Here is an 11308-nt window from a genome sequence, read left to right as displayed (position 1 = left end):
TTAAAAGCGCTCCAGTCGCTTCCTAATAATTGTCTTTCTCAAAGACGTCAGCGATCGTTACCTTCTGCCATTTACCTCTGTCCATGATATTGCTCAAGGACATTGTGTTAGATACTCTTCCCAGATGAATCCCGTCGCTCAAATTACTTGTGCGCTTAATTAACTCTCTTCCCCCAGCTTATTTTACCTGCAGTTTAGTTTAAAATTGCAATTATGTTATACAAGTGCCAATTATTTGAATTAAAGTTATTTGGTAATATCGATAGGAAATATACAAAAGCTCTACATCCTTAAATTTTGATTTAAAGCTTTCGTGACTGCAGGGATTCAGGTCTGTCAGAAAGACAGACGCTGTATTTCCGACAGACCTGTTCTTCACCTGAGGACGGCTGCTTGCGTTGTGGCCGAAACGTCGTGAGAATTGTATTTTATTATGTTGTATTTTTATTATTTTATTATTTCCCTTCTACGTGACTTTACCGAAAGAACCAAGAAGACTCTACATCCTTTTTAAAATATGTATACTACTTGCGGACAACGTAGCAATGTGATTCATAACTCGTTTCTTTGGGGTTAGATCTGTAGGCACGATGCAAAAATTTGTGTAATGAACAATAACCCTCCACCACCCGACAAAACCAAACGAATCAAGTTGTCACGTGGGCAAACGTGGCAATTGATTCGTTTTTTTTCTTCATCACCAAAACAGGAGGAATGTTGAAAAGCAAGCACAATGTTGGCAATGTTCGACGTCGAAGATTAATACCCCACATCGTCTGGCGTGAACAGAATCTCAGCCGTCGTGCGAAACGCCGTGATGTGTAATCTCCAGCGAAACGTAGTTCAAACTAAATTGTAACAAAAAAAAATGTGGCTTGCTTTTCAACGCTCGTCCGGTTTTCGCTGACAAAACCAAATTCAATAGGCGTACTTGCCACTGACGTGACAACTTGATTTGATTGGCTCTGTCGGGTGGTGGAGGGTTATTGTAAAATAAAATGCAATTTTAAAAAAAATTACGCTTTCCCTCCACGACGACCTTTAACCAAAAGAAACTCGATCGTGAATCATAACCTTTGGTCGTGAAAGTCTACACGTAAAAATACGGCAACCACGTATGCATCCTTAATATGTTCTTGGATAAATATATTTAGCATGCTGTGAATAAGTTGAAACTGGCGACACGTGTTGTATTTTGTGCAACTGCGGACAGTTATAATTGGAATGTTATTATGAAAAACAATGAATTAGTCGCAAGTTAGCAATGCCAGGCATGACTGTGTAAAGGGAAACAATGTCACGCTTGACAATGGCGAGTTGCTCCGCTTATTCGGATAAACACAAGGGCACGTCTTTCTTTATTGGAATAAGTCAATTACGCTACTACTTGTATGTATGTTGATACTTAACGAGAACGTGGGGGGACAAACGGTTGATGTATTAACGACTTGCAAGAAAGTAACTCTCTTGTTGTTATTTTTTTTTTGCAAAGGAGACGCGATGGTGCGACAACATGAACACCGTTTAGGGAGGGCATCGGTTGTGCTCGTGGCAGAGTGATGCATTGCAAACGTAAATTAAACGCAAATTTAATTCGCTCAAATACTAATGGATATTTAGGTAAAGACTTAATTGCATATTTACGTCTTAGAAAATATCATACTACATTTAATTGTATCCATCTATTTCTTCCAGAGCACTGTTTAGTATGTAGCTGTGCCACAATGATTTCTGACCCGGTTCGCTTTGTTTGCCACTAACCGTGCTCGCTTGGGTCATCGCCAAGGTGGCTCAGCGGTAGCAGCGAACGGCTCACAAGCGAAAGGTCGAGAGTTCAAATCTCGGTTGGGCGTTGAATCGGCCCATCATCCCTTCAGGGTCAATAAAATGAGGACCACTTTGGCGAGGAAATCGACACTGCTTGTTCTGTCGATAGACCAGGGGTCGGCAACCAAATATAACAAGAATTCGGTAAAACAAAAACAAAAAACGCACTATTTCAAGAGCCGCAATGCACTGTGAACACGAGACTGTGGTCCTTAAAAATAACGTCACGAAACAGTCCTTAAAGAGCCGCATGCGGCTCCGGAGTGGCAGGTTGCCGAGCTCTGCACGTGGTGAACTGGACTTCCACGGTGAACTGGACTTCCACGGTGAAATGGACTCCCATGGTAAACTGGACTTCCACGGTGAAATGGACTTCCATGGTGAACTGGACTTCCACGGTGAACTGGACTTTCATGGTGAAATGGACTTCCATGGTGAACTGGACTTCCACGGTGAACTGGACTTCCATGGTGAACTAGATTTCCACGGTGAACTGGACTTCCACGGTGAAATGGACTTCCATGGTGAACTGGACTTCCATGGTGAACTGGACTTCCATAGTGAACTGGACTTACTTACATGGGGAACTGGACTTCCACGGTGAACTGGACTTTCATGGTGAAATGGACTTCCACGGTGAAATAGACTTCCATGGTGAACTGGACTTCCACGGTGAACTGGACTTCCATGGTGAACTGGACTTCCACGGTGAAATGGACTTCCATGGAGAACTGGACTCCCATGAACTGGACTTCCATGGTAAACTGGACTTCCATGGTAAACTGGACTTCCATGGTAAACTTAACTTCCATGGTGAACTGGACTTCACTGGTCAGGGGGGTCGGCAACCAAAATAACAAGAAGAGATCAATTCTTTTTTTATCGAATTTCAAGAGCCGCTCTGTGCAGTCCTTAAAAAAATTAACCCGTAAAAACAAAGTTTTTCACTATAAATCCTTTATATGCGTGGCGGCTAGAGTCCTCTCGTCCTTTGGCTTGAGATGGCTGCCACCTATGGGTCAGATGATTGCCTACCACCATTAAGCAATTGGTAATTAAATATAATTTCCTTTTTCCTAAAAAGCGTACAATTTTGGGAAAAAAATACACGAAAATAAATTGTCACGCACAACGAGTCTGCGTGCAAAATGTCAGCTCGATTGGATCACGGGAAGTGGGTTAAAAAACGACCGAAAGATTTGCACGGTCGTAAGCGCGCAAGCAAGCAAGCAAGTGAACTTAATATAAAGGATTTAAAAAGCGACCGCACGCTGCCCGGCAGCGGCAGGTTGCCGGCCCCTGTGATGTGCTCGTCCCACCGTGGGAACGTTGAACTTCCACTTCCGGCTCAGGGCTGCACGGCGGGAAGACGAGGGCCACGTCGGTGCTCATTTGAGCTGCAGGAAATCGCGTTCACTTTGACTTGGGTCATCGCCAGACCAGGGCCACTCGTGCCGGGAGGAGACAGCTGTTACCCGAGGAGCGCACGTTCGAGTCTGGGTGGGCATTCCTTTTACCCATTGGCCCACACATCAGGAATACTGAGCAGGGCCAACGCTATTATGAAGTTCTGCAGGGTTTATAACTGCAAGTTAGAAACCTGCTGGCTCCGTACCCTAACCGATATTAATAAAAGAATGTTGATGTTATTCTTATTTTGCTCTTTGGCGACGCAATTGAAGGAGCGCTGCCTCTTTTGTTTACATTAAACTTCGGTAATTTATTACAATTACAATTTATATTCATTACAAAAAAACGAAGGAATGTTTTTGTTCAGCGGGTGGTGGGTGGGTGGGTGGTTGGGTGGTGGGGGGCTGCTTTTGATTGAAACGCGGTGTCTAGTTGCTCCCGACAGCACTTCTCTAAATGTCGGCGCGCTTAGGACGGAATAGCGTGCCAGTGGCTGGAGTCGGTTGTACAGTAACAGCGTAGGACTCGGGAAGGGTGGAGTATGGCCCTGAAGATTTTGCGGGAATGTGTTGAGATCTGCTCTGCGCTTGTCCCCCCCCCTCCCCCTGATGATCTTTCGTCTGCTGCGACAGATCTGCAAGGTCGGGCACGTTGTAGGCACCTTGCCGTGAATCTAGGATCGGAAGCCACTCTCGCCAAACGCTGCCTTTGACTTAAGGGTTCTCGTACGTGTGTCGGCTTTCCCGAGCAATGTCACGATTTCGTAAGTAGTTCATCTTTTTCGGCATCAGATCGTGTACAGCTTAATAATATTAATAATGCCAATTAGAGCTGAAGACAAGCTCCACTCGCCCGAGCCGGAAATGTTGGATTGATTTTGTCCCATTTTATAAATATATAAAAAAATTGTACATTTTTGATTCCTTGACAATTTTGTCAATTTACTGGAACAAAGTTGTCAACGTTTTGTTTGCTTTTCAGCTTAACCGGTTGGTTGAAAGAAAAAAAGCAAAGCCCAATTGCGACATCTTCCCACGTGATAGCTTTGATTTGTTTGGCTTTGTCGGGTTTTTTGACGATTGCCGCTCTAATTGACACGATACCCACACACCCTTGACCCACAGAGAAACCAATTACCTTGACTCAATCAAAACTCCTACGTAATTACTACAACTAGATGAGAAACCTATGAATTGTTTCAACCTGATAGACCACTTTTACAAAGTAACCTTAACTCTATGTATAGCACGCGTTAAGGATTTTTATTCCCCCTCTATATGGTGGATGCAGTTTAATGAAATGCTTACCGCTTGAATATTTCTATATATATAACCCTGCAAAGACTGTAAAATGTTTTAGAAGTACTGTGGTTATTAAATAAAATAATGAGAAACATAAATAGGAAAGTATTACATTTTCCTAGCCTAGACGTTGAAAATGAATCGGAGCTTTTGGGTTATGTGTGTGTGTGTGGCTGGGTTTTTTTTAACGTACGAAATGAAAATGAAACTGCAGCCAATACCCAGAGTTTTTCTGCAGAATTTTTTGACGAGACTCTTCCCAGATGCATGTGACTGGCTACAGCTTCATTAATGTGGTTACGATTTACAGATGTTACAGTGCATTCGTTTGGAGGTGGTTTTACAACCGATCCCAGTATGAGCGTGCATGCGTGTGTGTGCGTGTATTCTCTACCAGAAAAAAAAACTTTGTTTTTTGGAAGTCTGCTCGAGACGGCTCTTGATGCAATGAGATGTCACGTCAATGTGATTCTGACGGTGGTGGGGGAGCGATTTACGTGGTGAAGTATATATTCTACCGAATATCGTCCTTTTGTATCCTCCGTATCATGATTCACTGACGTAGTTTGCAATAGTTAAACAACTTATTTGGTGGTGGTGATGCTGCTGCTCCTGCTGAGTTGCTAGTGATGCAACTAACAAAAACATACTCAACACATTCGTCAATTACGTTGTGTGGCATCCAAAGTAAAAAATATATATCGTAGGCGACGTTTCAAGCAATTGCCCTTTTTTCATGGGCTGCAGTCGTTTTTCAACAATACAACTAAGTCCATAAATCGATAACAAACAGAAGAAAGCATAAAAAATTTGCAGACGAGTAGATTATTACGAGTAAAAAAATATTATTGAAAGTAAATCAATGATCATGAATAAACCAAAATGTGCTGATGGTAAAATATGTATACATTTTACATTCCGTTAATCCCCGAATAGTGTTGTGAAACACGCGGATTGTCATACAGAGATCAGACGCACAACGGTTGGATGGGAAGATGAAAACTTCATGAGCAAGAAATTGGCAAACCCTCCGTTCCTAACAGTACAATTTAGTTGTTTTTTTCCAGGAGTAATACCAGAATGTTTGTTCTGCATAGTTTAATATTCGTATGATTTACTCAAGTTCAATACGTGCGTTTTATATAATAACAACAATAATAGTAAATCTACACCAGAATATTGAATTTCAAGTCGTTTGTTTCTTAAAAGGCGGGCAAGACATAGAGGGAGAGAGAGAGAGCAGTGTTTGTGCTTTTTACGTTGAACCTCTTTCACACCGTACGTAGCCAACCTTGCTAATCGGAGGTGCCGGGGAAGGACAGCAAACTAAACACAAAGAACAGTTCTAAAGAAATGAGTTTTCAACCTAGCTTTAAAAGTGCTCAGCTCCAGTGGCTTCCTAACATCGGAAGGAAAGAGTGTCGCAGACGGACACAGAAGCGCATCCGTGAGCGCGCGATGGTTCGCCAAAAGCCGCCGCCGCCGCTGCTGCTACTGCTGCGAGGATGACCGGAGTTTGCGTGACCCCACATCGTAATCCGCTGAGATCGATGTTCATGGACGCAGCCTGCCGAGTGATTGGATGCGACTTCACGCAATGTAATTTTCTCAAGTATAACAATAATGATGATCATAATTTCAACTTGCAGCGGCGCGCGGCACAGTATTCGCTCGCTGTCGTCGAAGGAGGTCGGGACTCAGAGGAGGGGCGAGGAGGAACTACAGACAGCAGCCACGCGATAAACCGGTCCCCACAATTATCCAAGCTCTGCGGTCCTCGATATATTGAGGTGTTACCGCCCGATTAATGAGCGTTTAATTAATAACCTGTAGCCTCAGTCCTGAGAGGATCAAAGCCTTTGCAGTGCGTCGATGAAGGGCAGAGCTCCGCGCTCAACAATAATAAAATAATAAAAATAAAATTATGTTTTATTTTAATATAATAAAATAATAAAATAATAAAAATGAAACATATTAAAATTATTATGATTTATTTTAATATAATAAAATTATTATGTTTTATTATTATTATTTTATTATTTCCCTTCTACGTGACTTTACCGAAAGAACCAAGAAGATGAATCCCTGCAGTCACGAAAGCTTTAAATCGAAATACCACACCTCGCCACCAGACAGATCCTGCAACGGAGTCAAGCGCTCAACTTTGTGTACACTCTACCGTGAATGTATATGCACATATACAATGTACGCTGAGCATCATTGATCATCGTAATGATCGCGTGATGGTGGTTTTCGGGGCAATGCGCCGTCAGTTTTTTTTCTAACGCTTTTATTTAACTCACTTTGTCTGTTGTTGTTGTTGTCGTCGTTTTATATTCTCAAATCCTGTAACTCGATTTTAACCCACTTCCCAATGTGGTATCGACTGCAAACTTCGTGTACTTATGTCTTACTGATGTCAATATTATATTCTATCATAAAAAATTTAAGAATATATTTTAAAAATCTTTTTACACGCTTTCTATTAACTCACTCTGTCTGTTGTTGTTGTCGTATCCTCAAATCTTGCAACTCAATTTTAACCCACTTCCCAATATGGTATCAACTGCAAACTTGGTATACTTATGTCATACTCATGACAATACTATATTCAATCATTAAAATAAAATATATATTTTTAAACCATCGTTTTTATATGTTATGTTTCGCCTTGGCTCTAATTGTCCACGCTCAACTAACGTTGGCTGTAAATGACCACGGTCCTTTACGTTATGGCAAGCCTCGGGGCCACTTCCTGGAGTCGTGGGGTTTTGCCATTACGAGTACGGTACATTTCATTAAAGCGCGTTTTTAAAAAAGTATTTTTTAAATATTACTTATTTCGCTTGCGTTCGGTTTGCCTGCCCATGCCGCTCGCAGGCCGAGCTCAGGGACGACTTCCTTTGCGGCTGGATGTAACTAGCAGCAAAACGTCGTACTACTCAAATTGTAAATGTTGTGGATTTACTCTCCAACACACCGGTGGGCTGTAGTAGTAACTACTTGGCGTTTTGTTTACGTGACAAATCCCCTTACTAATTGTCTGTGTCGGGTGGTGGAGGGTTACGACGCATTTATACTTACTCGATCTAATCCAAAACATACCTCTATCATGGGCGAATACCAAAACTGCGTCGTTATTTTAACAAACACAAATCGTGTTGATCGGGTGATTCGTGGGAAACGTTTGCGTGGCCGGCATCGTAACGCGCTTACCTTGATTAGAACTGAGACCGAACTCGCCTTGCACGCACACTCTGGCCAGCGAACGCGCTTGTATTATACCCTCAAGGAAAAAAATCAACCTTCCAAACTACGAGGAGTGGCAGGATGCCGAACATATGGGGGGCACCGCTGCATCCAGCATCAGGCCACCACGGGGCCTCACTTCGAGACCCCCCCCCCCCCACGTCTCCGTGTCGAAGTGGATCGCCGCCCAAAAAAAGAAAGTCAAAAGGAAACGAACCCCGACACTGCGGATTCCAACTTCCATCCGGGACCTGCGGCGTGCCCTCGACGCCCAAAAGAGGATTGGACTCCTTCGGCCACATCAAGAGCCGCCACTAAAACCCGATGGGCGTCATCCTTGAACCACCCCGAAGGACTGCCGACGACGACGATGACGACGGAGACATCGTTCTCCTCCGTTCACCATGGATGCATGTCGCAGGCTCGCTTGCATGGGCAATCTTCAAGGCACGGACCTAATTGGTGGTAAATTGTTGGAAGGTTTTTGTGTGTGTGTGTGAATCAGCAGGGCATTGAAGGGGGTTTTGTTTTTTGTACGTGATGTACTCGTAAGGGCATTGTCCATTGCAGCAGCAAATGGACATGCCGCCGGTGCGGAACAGGAGGAGGAGAGGGAGACGGGGGGAGAGGTGGGGGGAGGGGAGGGAGAAGTGGGAGGAGGGGAGGGAGACGAGGGGAGAGGTTGGAGGAGGGGAGGGAGACGCAGTTATGAGCTACCCGTCGGAGGCCGTTGGACTGCGAGAAGGGCTGCGCGCAGAACGAGAGTGAGCGAGAGAGTGAGCGGGAGCGAGAGGGGGGTTTACATAAAGCAAAGTAAAAAAAAAATACGAAATGATCAACGAAGCAAAGTGTCGACTACACCGAGCATCTTCTTGTTTCCACTGATCGTAAAAAAAAGAGACGGAGAGAGAGGTGGGAGGAGGGGAGGGAGACGGAGGGAGAGATGGGAGGACGAGGGCATCGGACGTGACGAGAGAAGAGGCACAGAAAACTAAAACTATGAATTTCGATTTAATGCTTTCGTGACTGCAGGGATTCATCTTCTTGGCTCTTTCGGTAAAGTCACGTAGAATGGAAATAATTCAGACTGTCTCCTCGACAGACCTGTTCTCCACCTGAGGACGGCTGCTTGCGTTGTGGCCGAAACGTCGTGAGAATTCATTTATTATGTTATATTTTTGTTTATTTTTTTATTTACATTCTACGTGACTTTACCGAAAGAACCAAGAAGATAAAACTATGAAGTTATGTTTTTATTTTACCAGGTAAGGCCTTCTTCTGTAGCTGCTATACAACATTTTTTTTCAGGAGCGACCTGTCCACAAATGATAGCTCAACGAAGTGGCTTATCACGTGGACATTTTAAATAAAGATTCTGATTTTAGCAGCCACATACTTAAAACGCGTGGTGTTGATTCTGAACGTGAAGTGAAAAACCGGAGAACCCGGAGAAAAATCCACGCGACCACGAGGAGAGAGAGAGCGACACTCGGACTCCAAATACAGGGTGTTTGAAAAGATAGACCCAATTTCAAAGCACGATGGCAACATGGTACAATGATACAAAACGTTACAAACGGTTTAATGACTTATCAAGTTTTACTAACCATTTTATGAAAACTCTATGTGCCCTCCACCTGCGATACGGACAGCATCGAGACGATAGTTGAATTCGTCCCAAACGCCTCTCTTCTCACGTTGTCCTCTGAGGTGCGTGGTCGCCTTGTGCTCTTCCCCTTACATCAACAACCCGTTTCCTCAAATTTTCAACTGGTATCAACAACGAATGCTCTTTGACATTGGCGGATCAATGCCAAAACGCCGTTGAAACGCACGCTGCACCGCAATTACGGATTCAGTCTTGCTGAACTGCAGAACGCAAAACGTCTTATGTTGCGGGCTCACCGTCCTGCGAATAACTGAGGCTAGGGGCTGTTTGTGCGCTGGGAGAGGCATCTAGCGGTAATCATTTGAAACTCTATTGCCTGACCTTTAAAATGGTAAGAGTTTCCTTCATGGGCGGTTCGTGGTTGCAGAGATATAGCGATTTCAAATCGGGTCCATCTGTTTTAAACACCCAGCAGCAGGCATCGGTCTGTGTCTTGGGAACGAACTCACGCACCTCGTGCATTCCAGACCGAGGGAGTTGACATCTGGCAGCGATGGGGCTTGTGCCCTTCGAACACGCCCGCCGTGGCACCGGTTGCAATGAGAAGGTTTCATAGGAACGACGGATCACTTGGCACAGGAACTTGGGGGGCACGTGGGTGACAAGCGAGAGCCACCTCTGCTGGTGGATATGCAAGATACTTGTAAATGTTTTACATCTCCCAAAGCCATCAGCAAATATAAACCGCTGAAACAAAAATAAAGTGCTAACTTGTTCGCGTCTGTGGTGAGTGGTGCTTGTCCGAACACGTGAACTCATACAAGTTGCTTCGTCGTTTTTCTTCTTTTTAAACAATTAATTTGATCTCACCAAGGTGCGGCGGTTCCAGGATTTTTTGTCGTCGGAACGTCGCATTCGACTGGGCATGTCAAAGAGTGGCCCTGCTGAAGTTGTGCATGAAACATACGGCGAAATAACACCAAGTTCTTTGTCGAGAGGTCTCCGTGTTGATACCGACAATCTGTCGGCGTATATCCGCAGTGTTCGTCAATTTTTTGCGACAACAGATCTCCGATATTTTCGCGCGTGACTCACCTGTTGACCTTTGCGGGGCATTGCGTTTCAATGCGCGGAGCGCACCCATAGATGGTGCTGGATTGCATTGCAACAACAATTGATTACTTTATCTGGAAACGCATTACCCCGTGAGTGGAGAATTTAGCTACCTGAAAGGGGCACGTGGAACGAAACGTCGGACACGAAGCGGAGAGGTGTACAGCAACAACGGCGAATCCTCACGCGGGGCAACGATTTTTTTATGTTCGATGCACACTCGCGAAACGTAACATTGCAGTTTTAAAACGCTTTTCCAAACGACGCATGTTTTCGTGCGACGCGTTTTACAAATCACACCCGACTTTCTTGAATTATGGGGGAAGCAGAAATACACTATTCGTCCTTAAAAGTTCAAAATCCTGAAAAAGTGCCGCGTGGAAACATGTGCCGAAAGAAGGTTAAAAAAAAGCGTGGAGATGCCGGGGATTGAACCCGGGGCCTCATACATGCAAAGCATGCGCTCTACCACTGAGCTACATCCCCTTGTGGGTATCCATGGCGAGCGTTGCCCCACTTGTAGTACACTCACGCCCGAGTGTTTGTCGCAATACTGTTGGGTTAGGGCACATGGTGGTGGTGGTAGTTTTATATTTCGATTTAAAGCTTTCGTGACTGCAGGGATTCATTTTCTTGGTTCTTTCGGTAAAGTCACGTAAAAGGGAAAATAAAAATAAAAAAACATAACAAAATTAAAAAGTTTTATATTGTTTGATTGCTCGCCGTTGTAACGTTCTGACCCCGGTGACTCTACTGGACGCCTGTGCAAAAAGAGCTTTATAGCTCATGCGATTCCTCC

At 44.3% G+C, this 11308-nt stretch overlaps 1 non-coding gene across 1 annotated transcript; it reads right to left on the bottom strand.

Annotated features, from left to right (window-relative positions):
* Nucleotides 1–10923: 10923 nt before the first annotated feature.
* On the bottom strand, nt 10924–10995 carry TRNAA-UGC (transfer RNA alanine (anticodon UGC)). The gene has a single exon. It is a non-coding gene; the product is annotated as a tRNA-Ala (tRNA).
* Nucleotides 10996–11308: the final 313 nt, after the last annotated feature.

Source organism: Lampetra fluviatilis, chromosome 1 (assembly GCF_964198595.1).
Source record: "Lampetra fluviatilis chromosome 1, kcLamFluv1.1, whole genome shotgun sequence".
NCBI classification, from domain to species: domain Eukaryota; kingdom Metazoa; phylum Chordata; class Hyperoartia; order Petromyzontiformes; family Petromyzontidae; genus Lampetra; species Lampetra fluviatilis.
This window is presented reverse-complemented; position numbering and strand designations above follow the sequence as displayed.